The following is a 13,171-nucleotide window of genomic DNA, read 5'->3' on the forward strand; positions in this document are numbered from 1 at the left end:
GAGTTGTTTCCCGGCTCCGTTCCTGGGCTGCGGAGGCAGGTGAGGTAGTTCCCACAGCCTAGTGGGTGTGGACCCCTGCTGATGTGGGTCTTTCCGGTTAGGAATTCAGCACTAGCCCTACTGCCTGTATCGAACAGGGCCCAGTGCGTTGGGAGGGGGTCAGCAGCTCCCGGGTCATCTGCCCACTCCATGCCACTCCCACCCCCCAATTATGATCTCCAGCATGCCTTCCGACTGCCCCCAAATTGCCTCTGGTTGAAAATCTCTGCTTTAGAGATATAGAACCTCGGACTCCTTGTTGTTACAAACTCCTAAAATGACAACACCTTTATGCACATTTTAAGACTTTAGACGTTTTGAGAATGGCATCACATGAGCTACTATGCCAAGTACAGTCCCAAGCATAGGGCAGTAAAATAACGATTATATACTCTCTACTAGCATCTCTACAAATGTGGAGTGCTTTATAAATTACAGGAGGCTTTCAGACTCAACATTTTGTTTAATTTTCCCAGTAACTATTAGGAGGTGGTTTACCCATTTTATTGATTAGAAAATGGAGACTCAAGAAGAGTATCTAGGCCATATTTTTTTTGTGTGAGTTATGGAGATCATAAAATACCACTGTTTTGAGTAGTTTTAGGTGAGTAGAGTTTTCTTGCTGATTAAGAGCCTTGCGTAAAGAGCTCTTGTGTGGAAGACGTTTTCCTCTTGAGAGCAGTGCCGGTTCTTTCTCCTGCTCTCCTAATTCTAAGCCCGCATGATGTCATGGGGAGCTTGTCTGGGGACCTCCTGTAGAGGGGAACATCTGTCTGCAGGCCCTCCCGTGAGCTGCCCTCATTGTGTTACCTCAGGACAATGTGTGAAGCTCCGAATCTCACGTTTCTGACCTTACAGCTGATCGGCAGCACGAGCCATGCCCGTTTCTCTCCCACCCTCCTCCCTGCCTTCAGCAGATCTCTCGGCTCTTAAGCATCTTCCAGCCCCATTTATCTTGTAGTCCAGACCGCGGAAATTAGTCTTCCAGAAAATGGCTCTTCAAGCCAGAATCTCCAAGGTGAACGAGGCTGTGTGATCTTGCCAGGAAACCTCCTGCACTGTGTGACACTGCCATCTCAGGGAGGGCCACTATTCTCAGCTTAAATATCAGCTTTATGTTTCAGTACAATAAATAACCCATTTCTCTACAGTAATGACTTTTTCCCCTCACTTTGTGGAAGCTGCAGGGACCCTTGTTATCGAGAGATAATCATATCCTCCCTGTGCCAGTTATGGCGCCCAGGGAAAGTCCCGAGGATATGATTGTGTTAATAACTCTCAAGCCTGTTCTGCATCATGTTGGGCTGTTGTTCACTTGGAGTGTGTGGGGGGACCCATTAGTGTTCTCTGTGGTTGACATTATTTGTTGCAATAATGATAAAAGGAGCAAATGACATATGTCAGCTTGTAGCGAGACAGCATGACTAGAAACGCATCCCACTTCCCATTGAAAAACGCGTTGAAATGTAATCTCTTCTTCATTAGTTTACGAACCTGAATGTTAATACTCAATTATGTCCAGCAGAGCTCGTGGAAATTCTGGAAATAAACAAGGATAATTTAATGTCACCTGACCTTTCCCTCCCACAGAAACCTCGGGTTGGGCTTTAACCACCTGTGAAGGAAGTAAAGCTCACGGGAAATGGGCGATTCGGTGAAGGAAAGTGTCATCAGTAACTTCAGTGTAAGGTGGATGGAAGGAGCAGCCCTTTGCATGGGAGGCCATTCCAGAACGTGGACGGTGATTGTGTGCTAGCTACCTTTTCACGCTGTTACACTGTGATAATAGCTGACGTTTATTGAGCGCCTGCTATAGGCCAGGTGATTTTCAGACATTCTTTCACATTATCGTCCCAAGAACCTTGCCAGGGAGCTAATATCATTTCTGTTTTGCAGCTGAAGAAACGGAAACGGTGAGGGTTAAATAACTTGCCCGCGTTCCTCTAGCAGGGATGTGGTGAAGCTCAGGTACCCCTCTGCCTTCGGAGCCCCTCCCTGTGTCACCTGCTGATTTATTCAGGGTGTGGTGTGCAAGAGGTGATGTGCGATCATGGAGACTTGTAACCGTGTGTTATTGGGTAGGACAGGTCTGACCCCAGCAAAAGTGGAAGAGACCCGGAAGTGAGATCACCCTTGTCCCCACGAGTCTCGGGTCCTCTGTCAGCGAGAACAGAAAGAACTGGATACGTCTCATCTGGTTTTTTTTGAAAATTTTCATCAGAATTATTTTCAGGCTTTTACTTCTCACTTGGGAAGGATTGTTTCGTCCTGAGGAAATGACAAACACCGCTTTGAATTCCAAGGTGTTTGGGAAGGTCTGGATCAGGGCTTCTTGTTCCCGGGAGGAACATCATTCTTCCTGACCTGGCCTTGCCACCTGCTGCCTCTTCAGAGTGGCTTTGGGCCCAGGTTCTCTGCCGTCATTTGTGGGTTCCGGTTCCTTTGTGTTGGAATACAGCCAGTGCACTTAGGTTGACACCAGCGGATTTGTTCAAAACTCCTGGGGAGAGTCATCCATTGACTCATTTGTGCATGTCTTCACTTCCTATCTGTTCCCACGTGGGAGTGTTTTGGAGTTTATAATAGAAGCCATAGCTAAAATTTAACCATAACTTAATACCATTGTCACAGTAGATAAATGAGAGGGATGTAACATTGGAAAACGTAATAAATTTTCAGTGGTTTTCAGAATAATTAAGTATTTTGTGCACACGTCGCACTGGGCACTGTTGTTTGCACGGATGACCTCATTTTGCCTCACCGAAACAGTGTGTGGTGGAAATGCAGTGATTATGCTCATTTTATACATAAGAAAGCCGAACTTAAAGAAGGTGACGAAATGAAGGCCTTTCCTTGCTCTCTTGACCAGAGAGAGGCCATTGTACAGCTGCTGACGATGGATGCACAGTGTCTTTCCGTGTCCAACAGCTCAGAAGTGGCCAGGAGTAATTCCCACGTTCTTTCTACCTTTCCAGGATTAGAATCCGGTATCTATTTACCTGATCCATCTCTGCCCATGTTGGCACATCTGAGACAGAAAGTTTTAGTTAAATCACTCTGTCCGCTGATAAGAATATGTCTGTTCAACGTTTGCTTTTCCTATGAGAAATGAATAAACATTTCCTAGTTATAAAATCAAGAACTTCTCAGTATCTACCTAGGCCTTTAAGAGCAGTCGTGAAAATATGCTGTGGAAACGGGACTTCTTTGGAATGCATATCCCTTTAACTTAGTTTTTAAGTTGGTTTCATTCCTTCAGTCTGCACACAGTTAGAGAACAAATGCTTTGGACCGGGTTGAACTAAGCTCTGCAGCTTCAAGCTGAAGAGTAAAACAAGATAAGACAGGTACCGATTTTCCCACAAAGGAAGACCTGTGTTTTGTGCGGTGTCGGTGATAAACGTACTGTGATTAGTGTCATGCTGGAAAGATGCTGAACATAACAGGAGCACAGGATCCATTACGATCCTGAGACACTACGGTTTTGTTAAAGGGATTATTTCAAAAAGAATGGTCTGTTAGTCTTTCAGATTCATTTTGATGATGTTTGTTTGGTTTTTGGGGGGGGAGTATAGTAGTTTTATTTTGACAGCCACCCCATGAAGTTAGGGACCTTGTTCTATTTCTTTTTCTAATTTCTTTGAGTAAATGAATAAATTCAAATGTAAAATCTATTGGTCAACACTAGTACCATGTTTCCCTGAAAATAAGACCTCGCCGGACAATCAGCTCTCATGCGTCTTTTGGAGCAAAAATTAATATAAGACCCGGTCTTATTTTACTATAATATAAGACTGGGTATAATATGATACAATATTACATAATATATAATATTATAATATAATGAAATATAAAATATAATACCAAGTCTTATATTAATTTTTGCTCCAAAACACACATTAGAGTTGATTGTCCGGCTAGGTTACTTATTTTCAGGGAAATAGGGTAAAGGAACAGCTAGCTGACTGTGATTCCTATTCGCGAGCCAGGAATATCTGAATATGGAGATTTCCTTGCACATAGACAGCGTCGGGGGCGATTTTTGATTGTATGTTCCGTCTAGTGTTCGTCTGCATGTTTCCCTCAGTTTCTTAAGGCACGTAGCTGAGACCTCCTACTACCCTCAGAAAGTTTGCCATCAGTGGTTTCACTGCTTTACCAGCCATCATTTAGTTGCGAGGTACAGAAACCTACACCGCCAGCTTCTGTAAGAAGAAGGGCTACCGAGACCCTGTGCCAGGCAAAGTGATACCATCTAAGAGCAGAAAGCTTGGTAAAACCTGACCCTCTGGGGACTAACTTCTCACCCTCTTACTCTATTTTCAGTCCCTCATTTCTCAGAGGGATCAGGCGTAAGGGTGTGTATCATCTCAACTCTGGTTTTCACAGGTCTTTTGTTCCCTGTTTATCTCAATAGGTTTATCTGTGCCCGTAGTTCTACCTTGACGTGCCTCAGGGTCGTAGTTCAGAACCTCCCAGAGAATGATGCTATGAGTTTTACGTGGTTCAAGTATTCAATGGTGGTGAACGTGCTGTAGCCAGTAGGTTGAATCGCACAGTACGGAGAGTGGTCCTTCCCAGGAGCTCTCGGTGGCAGGGTCTTCAAGAAGCAGATGTTGACTCATGGGCCTCCTTGGGATAAGTCCCAGATATTTCGTCTCACTCCCACCCTCCCATCTGCTTCGCATTCTCTTTGCTCCAAGGCACCTAACTAATCTGATCAAGGTACTCATGCTGTTAACCCATCCTACTGGGGTGAGGGTTCCCTCTGGAAGCAATTCCAAAAATCAAAGGGATGAATTTAGGGCCAAGTGTCTTAGACAATGGGCCAATATTTGGTAGTACATGCTGTTTTTAGTGCTGGCTTTGCTTTTCATGTGTATAGTCATCCTTCATGAGACTGAGCATAATGTCTGACAATCTCTGACCGCTGTTTCCTGCCATGTTACTAGTGGGGCATCACAACACCTAGATTGTATTGTTAATCTTCAGTTGTTCTTTGAGGCTGAATAAGGTTATGGTGCCCACTTTATAGGTGAAATTGAGGTGTAGAGCAATGAATTGAGGAAGGTTGCATGCCTAGTAACTGAATGAGGTGATATGTCATCCCAGGCCACTGTCCCATGCAACCTTGACCAAAGTTTCTTTTTTTTTATTTTTATTATGGTCATTTTAATTATTATTACTGATCTGTAAACTGGAGTTGCAAACGGTGCCAAAGGCTGTAAATAGAGCTTTACCCTATCAGTACATATCCTTAATGTAAGAAAAATAAATCGGGGCTCTGAGATACGTAATGAACTGTTGTAGCCAGCTTACATACCTACAGCCGGTGACTGACCATATCACAGTACAACAAGTGGTGGCACATGTAGGATTCATGGGTAAGCTGAATATAGGATTTTTTCTATTTATAAGAAATACTTTTTTACATTCATCAGGATCATTTGTGGCCCTTGATTTTTGGGGCATAGGTAAAAAAGGACAGAAAAAAATACATTTCTGAATATATTGGCGATATAAAGAGGACATATCTGGTCCTTACTTTCTGGAAATTCTTGATCGTAACCTGGAAGTAAAAGTAGGTGCTTAATACAGTGGTAAATTATTATGCTACCCAGCAGGGGGTATCGCAAACTTAAGTGATTATGTATTTATGGCTAATCAAGAACATATAATATTTCTATCCCAATCAAGTATGCTATATTTAAACGTAAATTAGGCTACACTTCTATAATTAAAGATTTTTCAGAGTGGCCAATCTACATGTATATCTACATTAAGTGATAATTTCCATTCTAAAAATATTACAAGACAGTTATTTTACTCAGAAGTAAAGTTATGTGCAGTAGAAACTCGGTTAGAGGATACACACATGTGCATAAACATGAAGATATGAGTATCTACACTTATTCTAAATAATATTGTGTATACATTTTCCTTAAAGGGAAAAACTATCGCTTCAGGGAAAAATACTCTCAGGTGCAAAACTCATTTTCCAATTAAAGTTTAACTTCATCACCTGAAGAGAATATACAATGCCATATTTATGGGATGAGGTGTTTTGATTTTGTTTTTTGTTTTTTTATTGTTACCCTCATTTTATGTATTCACTTAACTGTAGGGTGTCCCCTTGTTCATCGCTCACCATTTCATTATTAGAAAACCCTTTGTAATGTACCTTCTAGGATACAGTCTCTTTTATTGAATCTGAACACCACAAAATATGACACGGGCCTCACAAAGCCTAGAGTGGTGACATGTCACGAGTCATACAGCCAGCGGGAGGCCGAGCAGAGAAAGGAGCCTGGCGTTCTGGCCCTGATCTCAGCCATTGCTTCAAGCTGGAAATCCACACCAACTGTATTGGATTTCGTTTCCTCCTAATTTAATTTGAGAATGGGGAGAGTTAAGCACCAGCTATATGTAAGCCCACGTATACTTAAAAATGTATTTATTTGTTTATTTGTGTTTTGTATCCTAGGAATCAGTGACATTCAGCAACTCCCCAGCATGTGGCCCCAATAACTGCCCTAAAAGGTAAGCGTCCCACGGGGAAGAGCTTGCTCACAGGTACTTCCTCTTTGATTGACAGCCTTAGTTTCTGTGGAAACATGGAGTCCCCTTCTGTATACATTGATACCTTGAGAGCATTTCTGATGTCTTCCGTAAGGTTGAGGTTACTGAAGGGAATGAAGTCATATAAATTAATACTTGAAAATAGGAAATTGAGACCTTCCTCTTGTCTTTCTGGAGGAAGATACTTGTGGTAGCTCTTCTGTGGCTCAGATTAATTTGGTAATTCAGAAACTTCGGAATTTGGCATTGTGGAAAGAGTGTTGGGAATAAAGTAAAGAATGTTGCACTTTTGCCAAATGGTTTTGCAGGACAGGACATTTTATCAGTCAAATCAACACAAATATTAATGTAACTTGGTCCTACAAATGTTCGTGTCTGAGAGGTGAAGCTGTTTATGGATAAAACAGGAAAAATGTCACTCAGTGTCTACACGTATGCCACAGTTTTCCTTAATGAAAGATACAGCTCTAAAGACGTAACACTGGTATCTGTGAGTGTCCTGAGGCTGTTGTAACAGAGTACCTGGACCGCGGTGGTTTATTCTCTCCGTCTGTGGGATGGACGTGTGAAATCAAAGCATAGGCCCCCCTCTGAAGGCTCTCGGGGGATCCTTCCTTCTTCTAGTTTCTGGTGCTTGCCAACAATTTTGTGTTTCCTGGGCTGTCGTTCCCTCACTGAAGTCTCTGTCTTGACGTGGACTCTCCCCTGCGTGTCTACGTCCAAATGTCCTTCTTGTCATAAGGAGACCAGCCATTGGATTAGGGCCTCCCGAATCCAATAGGACCTCATCTCAACTTGATTGCATCTGCAAAGACCCTTTCTCCAAAGAAGGTCATATTCACGGTGGGAATTAGGATTTCAGATATCTCTTTGGGGGACATCGTTCATCCGTAACGGCATCCGTCCCTGACATGTGACATGGGTGGTAGTAAAGTTAACTGGCTAACTGGGCGTGCGTGGGGAAAACACTGACATGGGAAGTGGTGGTGGACGAAGCTCTCATCCCGTTGGCACGCACCAAACGCAATGCTGAATTATTTTAAAAGATACAGTAATTATTTCTTGATGGCCAAGTTATCTCCCAAGCAAGATAAAAGTTAAATACAATTGTACATGGATCGATGACATCACGTAAATATCAGTGTGTGATTTGGACTCTCGGGGAAGATTGTTTCTAGCACCCTCAATTAAAAAATATTTTTTAAAAATTTCTTTCACTTGATCCTTAGATGATTTTCATAAGCCAAGATGGAGTAAGGGTTTTTGTTTGTTTGTTTTACCAAGTGGCTATTATTACTCTGTAGCAAACCCCTCTAAAACTCAATGGCTGAAAACAATGACCACTTATTATTCCTTTGGAGTGTGATGGGTCAGCTGCTTGGGTCCCCTGCTGTGGAACAGACTCTCCCAGTCGTGACCAGGAGTGCCATGTGTTTGGGGTTGGCTTGCAGGTTAGTTAGGGGCGCCTTTTCTCCACGTGGTCACTAATTCTTCAGCAGCAGCCAGGTTGCTTCTCACGGTGGTGGCATTATTCCAAGATATTCTGCCTGTTGTCATACTTGCTATTAACTTCTTTTCTGTGTTTACCTGCTCAGACTCATCTACCTACAGTCCACCCCACCTCGGGCAGTGGGGGTGATCTCCTAAATCACTGCCTAAATCTAATCAGATTACCACAGGCACCTGTAAGTCTTCCATCACCTTTATTTTCCTTGCCTCAATTCCTAGGTATTTAACATGGCTTTAGGATGTTCGGTATAAGTTGGTCCTCACTTATCTCTCTACCTTCATTTCTTTTCCCCATTCCCACCTTCCAAAATATGCTCTATCAGTTCAAATACCTTTAAATTATTTAAATATGGCATCTTTTTCCCTTTCTTTTGTTTGTTCTATTCTTTCTCCCTGGAATATTTTGTTCTCTTTCCCCTGCTCTCTTGTTCTGTCTTGGTCAGTCAACTCATTTTATTGCTAAGTGAAAACTCACTTCTTCCAGGAAGCCTCCCGTGTTTTCGCTTGCCTGGGTGAGGCTTCCCTCTGGTGAGAAGAGGAATGTCAACGACATAGTAATGACATTGTTCTGTCCTCGCTTGCTTGGTGTCCCTCCGCTCCCACGGTGGCTCCATGGAACCAGTGCGTGTGTCTTCCTCTATCTACGTCATGGTATCCCTAGAACCTCGCAGTACACACACAAAGGCTGTCGTCTGTCACGATCCACGAACAGAGAACTTAACAACATCTTCCCTATTCTGGTTCCTCCTCTGTCTTTCAAAGTTGAAGCTGTTGGAGATGTCCAAAATTAAGCTTGGAATGCAGGGGTCAGATCCCTCAAATTTCCGTGGTCCTTCTTTGGCCATATTAAGGAGGGCCCGCCCCACCACCCTCCCACTCCCAGCCTTTTGTCCTCTAGCACCAGTTGTAAAGGTGGTAGCCTATGGATCAGAACAGCCCCCAAACAGAGTTATTTTGCTTACGCAGTTGCCTTTGTTTTCTTGTTTTGTTTTGTTTTTAATTTCAAAAGGCAAAACAAAGTTTAATTTGTTGGCTGCACTTAAAAATTCGCCTTCATATATAGTGATGACTTTCAGATTCTCCGAGAAGAAATCAGAGTATCTTTCTCCCCTGGGTTTGCATTCCCAGATGGCAGGAAGGCTTCACGGACCACCAGCAACCTCCCTCTACTTGTGTCTTAGTGGATTCCAGGACTCAGGGGAGAGGAGAGTGTGGCGTGATGGCCGGTGGGCACAGGGTTTCCCTTTTGGGTGGTGAGCATGGTCTGAAATTAGGTCGTGGTGATGGTTACACAGCCGTGATTAGCGTGTCACATCATTGGCTGCCTGTGTGCCCCAACAGGCACTTGAGGTCAGTGTCCTCAGCTACACAAAGACATCTGAATTGATGGACTGTGGAAACTTAGCTCCTAAGAGTCCGTCTCTGGTGAACCAAAGGCCGCAGGTTCACCGGCTGAATGGGCCAGTTAGTCGTTCCCATCATAAATCCATCAACTAAGCGAAACTAATTTTGGCTTTGTGTTCAGAGCCCTGTGCTCAAATCCTCGCTCCAATATTACAGGAAATAACCGAATCTCTCTGAGGCTCTTTTTGCCCACCTGTACAATGGAGACTGTAATACGCGATGTGGGCTTATGTGATGTAAAGTTGCTTTATTAATACCGTAAAATGTAGTCTAAACTCCACACATGGAGAAAGTGGAAAAAGACAGTTACATTCTTTTTCTCTGGATTGCTGCAAATAATTTCCATCTTTTGTTAGGTGATATTAATTAAAATAGATTAGGAAAATGAAGGGCTGATTCACGCTGTAACATGGATGGATCTTGAAAATATGACAACAAAAGGAGCCAGACATAAAAGGCCACATGATGTATGATTCCATTCATGTTAAATGTCCAGAACAGGTAACACTGTAGCGACAGAAGGTGTATTAGTGGATTCCCGGAACAAAGGGGAGAGGAGTGTGTGGAGTGACGGCTTATGGGTACAGGGTTCCCATTTTGGGGTGAAGAGCATGGTCTGAAATTAGATTGTGGTGATGGTTGCACGACCTTGTGCATACACCCAAAACCGCCGAGTTACACAGTGAAGGGTGAATTTTGTGATATGTGAACTATATCTCAATAAAGCAATAGATTAGGAAATGCATGTTTCAGGAAGGTGAAATTTCTCCTTCACATGTGGTGACTAGAGAATGTAACAGACCCTTGGGTGCCATTCAGGTCAGTCCACACTATTTCTAAAAGTCCCACATGCCCTCTAAGGCCAAAGACCACGTCAGAGTTCTAACAGTAAGGCCCACGGTTTAACATAAAGGGTACGAGGGAGGGGGTCAGATGGTGACGGGTTCATATTTCAAGTATTTTCAGTCACGACCTCTTTAAGCCTCAGACACCTCAAACCATAAAGTGAGGGCACTAATAGCCACTTTATGGGGTTACTTTAAGACTTAGGAGGAACGAATGTCGAGGACTTACCATGGGTGCCAGTTGCAAAACGGACCCTCCGTCACCGATCCTTTGAAAATTGGTATTATCTGGTTGTACATATCAGGCCATCTCATTCGAATTATGGCCTTGCAACTGTCCCAAGATCGGCTTTTCTTTTGCTGACATTTTGCCCCAAAATAAAAGAATGACTAGAATTTCTGATTGTACTTGATGAATGTAATGAGCCCCCGAGGGACTTTTGCTATCATAGGGACCAGAGAAACAGGGTTTTTATTCTCCCTGTGTTTCTCTGGGGAGACCACAGAGCCTTCCCTGGCACAGGTGGCATTACCTGTGTTGGGTGATGTCAGTCAGGACCGTACAGCGCCCCGCCTGGCGCTAAAAATGTGCCTGCGCTTGTGCTTCTGAATGCGGCATAAGCTGCTGCCGACCAGAAAATAAGCCTCTGCCGGAAAATGGGCAATTGTCCATCATTTTTATTACTTAGGACTCTTTTCCTTTAGAATATAGTAGAGATTTTTTTTTTTTTTTTTTTTTTTTTTTTTTTTTTTTTACCTTTGGCTTTGTCTTTGAAAATTGAAATTAAAATCACACTGTGGGACTAGAGAAGATAATTTAGTGATGCAGTGGAGTCTATTAGAAGTTACAACATTTAGCAGACATTTTTAACCTTAATTATGAAAAAATGGCTACGTGACTTGCTCCGCTTGACCCAGTTGCTCTGTGCTTTTCCTTGTGGGTAGTGGGAGGGCTGACGCCCTGGTGAATGCTGGGATTGCAGGACACTGTGGGTCATTTATTCTCTCGGCAAGTATTTATTCAATTCTAATGATGTACCAGCATCTGTGTTAGGATCTGGTGGTACAGTAGCAAAGAAAATATGTAAGAGCCCTCAAATTTTGAGTTTGATGTCCAATAGGAGGGACATAAGAAACAAGTAAAAATATTAAAATTGCATGAGGTCCTGTGAAGAACAGGAAGAGAATACAATGATAAAGCTGCACCGGTTATGGTCCAGGGTCACTGCTGACTGGTGTGACTCGGGAGGGAGGCAACCGGTCACCAGTGGCCATCTGCTTTCCTTCAACTGCATGAATTGACCTTTGATCGTTACGGAATGAGACCTGTTCTCCATGATGTTTTTTGACATGATATTTACTTTATGGGATGTTAATATTACCATACCTGCTTTATGTAAATTACCAGCTCCCTGGGGTGGTTTCTTTCCTACTTTTGGTTTCAACCGTTCCATGTCGTTTTAGGTGTGTCTCCTGTTAGTAGCACGTAGCTATATTTTTCTGTGTGATCTGTTTTTCTCTCTTTTATCGAGGGAGTTGAATTGCTTGCACTTATTTTGAATCCTGAAACATTTAACATCCTTTCTACCATCTTACTTTGTGTCAGGTTTTAGATAGCTGCATACATTATGTTTGTTTTTTAGTGTCTGCCTATTTTGTGTCAGCCTTTGGTTTCTGTATATTGCATCCTTCCTGCCTTCTAACACACTGATTTTTCTTTATCCCAATATCCCTTCCTATTACTTTGGATTGTGTACTCTATTTCCAGTTTTCGTAGACTCCCTTAAAATTTAAACTTAGCAGTATCAAATTTAGTAATATTCTCCAATAAAAGCCTAAAAAAAATTAACTCTAAGTGTGCTACTCAAAGTTCTAAGTTATCGTTGTATACATAATTTAGTTCAACTTTATTTTTCTTGCAATTAGTAATTATTATTGTTATACGTAATGTCATCAAGGCTTAACTTATATAGATTTTCCAATTTTTGTTCATTGTTGCTTCTGGCATCTCACTTCCTTTGAGTTCAAGTTCCTTTTACGTAACATGTCCATATGTCCTCTTAATGAGGAGCTGTTTAATCTTTGTTTATCATGAAATGTTACCTGTCAGTATTATGTTTGAATACTGTTAAACTGGATTTGGAATTCCTAGTGGACAATATTTTCCCCCTGAATTGATAATCTTTTATGTGATCTTTTTTTTTTCTCTCTGCTTGTTTTTAAGATTTTCTCTTTGTGTTCAGAGTGCTGCATTTTCATTATGATATGCTTAATTATGCATTTGTTTTTAGTTTTTCTCTTTGATACTCTATTTTTCAATCTGAGGGCACATTTCTTTTTTTCAGTTTTGGAAATTCTTATTCATCATTTATTTGAATATTGACCCCTTACCATTACTTTCTGCATATATAATTAGATGTATTTTGGACCGTTTATTTCTCCTATCTTAACACCTACCTATCCTTTCATATTTTCTGTTTCTTTGCATCTCCATTTTGGAAAAATTCTTCAGATTCCTTCTCCAGTTTTTAAATTCCTCCTTCCTTGGTGTCTACTCTGCTATTTAACATTTTGTAGTAGTCAAGATACCTAGTTTATGCTACACTAGCAAACAATGCCCAAATCTTATGGGCTAAAACAACAAAAGTTATTTCTCCCTCATGTTAGGTACCCGATGCAAGTTAACGTGGGAGCTCTGCTCGTTACATTGACTCAGAGCCCCATGTTGGTGGACTCACCGTCAGGGTGTAAATCCACGATTGCTGACGAAAAAGAGGCCCTGAGGGATCATGATC

The 13,171-nt window shown here is 42.2% G+C and overlaps 1 protein-coding gene across 6 annotated transcripts in view; it reads left to right on the plus strand.

The window, feature by feature from the left end:
* CNTN4 (contactin 4) overlaps positions 1-13,171 on the plus strand; it is a 795,376-nt gene that overhangs the window by 198,945 nt on the left and 583,260 nt on the right. For 5 of the 6 annotated variants that reach the window (XM_033132994.1, XM_033132996.1, XM_033132995.1 and 2 more), the window contains one exon: positions 6,524-6,579. The exons of the other annotated variant lie outside the window; for it this stretch is intronic. The gene's annotated coding sequence lies outside the window, so the exon portion shown is untranslated. The remainder of the gene's footprint in view (positions 1-6,523; positions 6,580-13,171) is intronic. 6 annotated transcript variants of the gene reach the window in all.

This window comes from Rhinolophus ferrumequinum, chromosome 17, assembly GCF_004115265.2.
Source record: "Rhinolophus ferrumequinum isolate MPI-CBG mRhiFer1 chromosome 17, mRhiFer1_v1.p, whole genome shotgun sequence".
In the NCBI taxonomy this organism is placed as follows: domain Eukaryota; kingdom Metazoa; phylum Chordata; class Mammalia; order Chiroptera; family Rhinolophidae; genus Rhinolophus; species Rhinolophus ferrumequinum.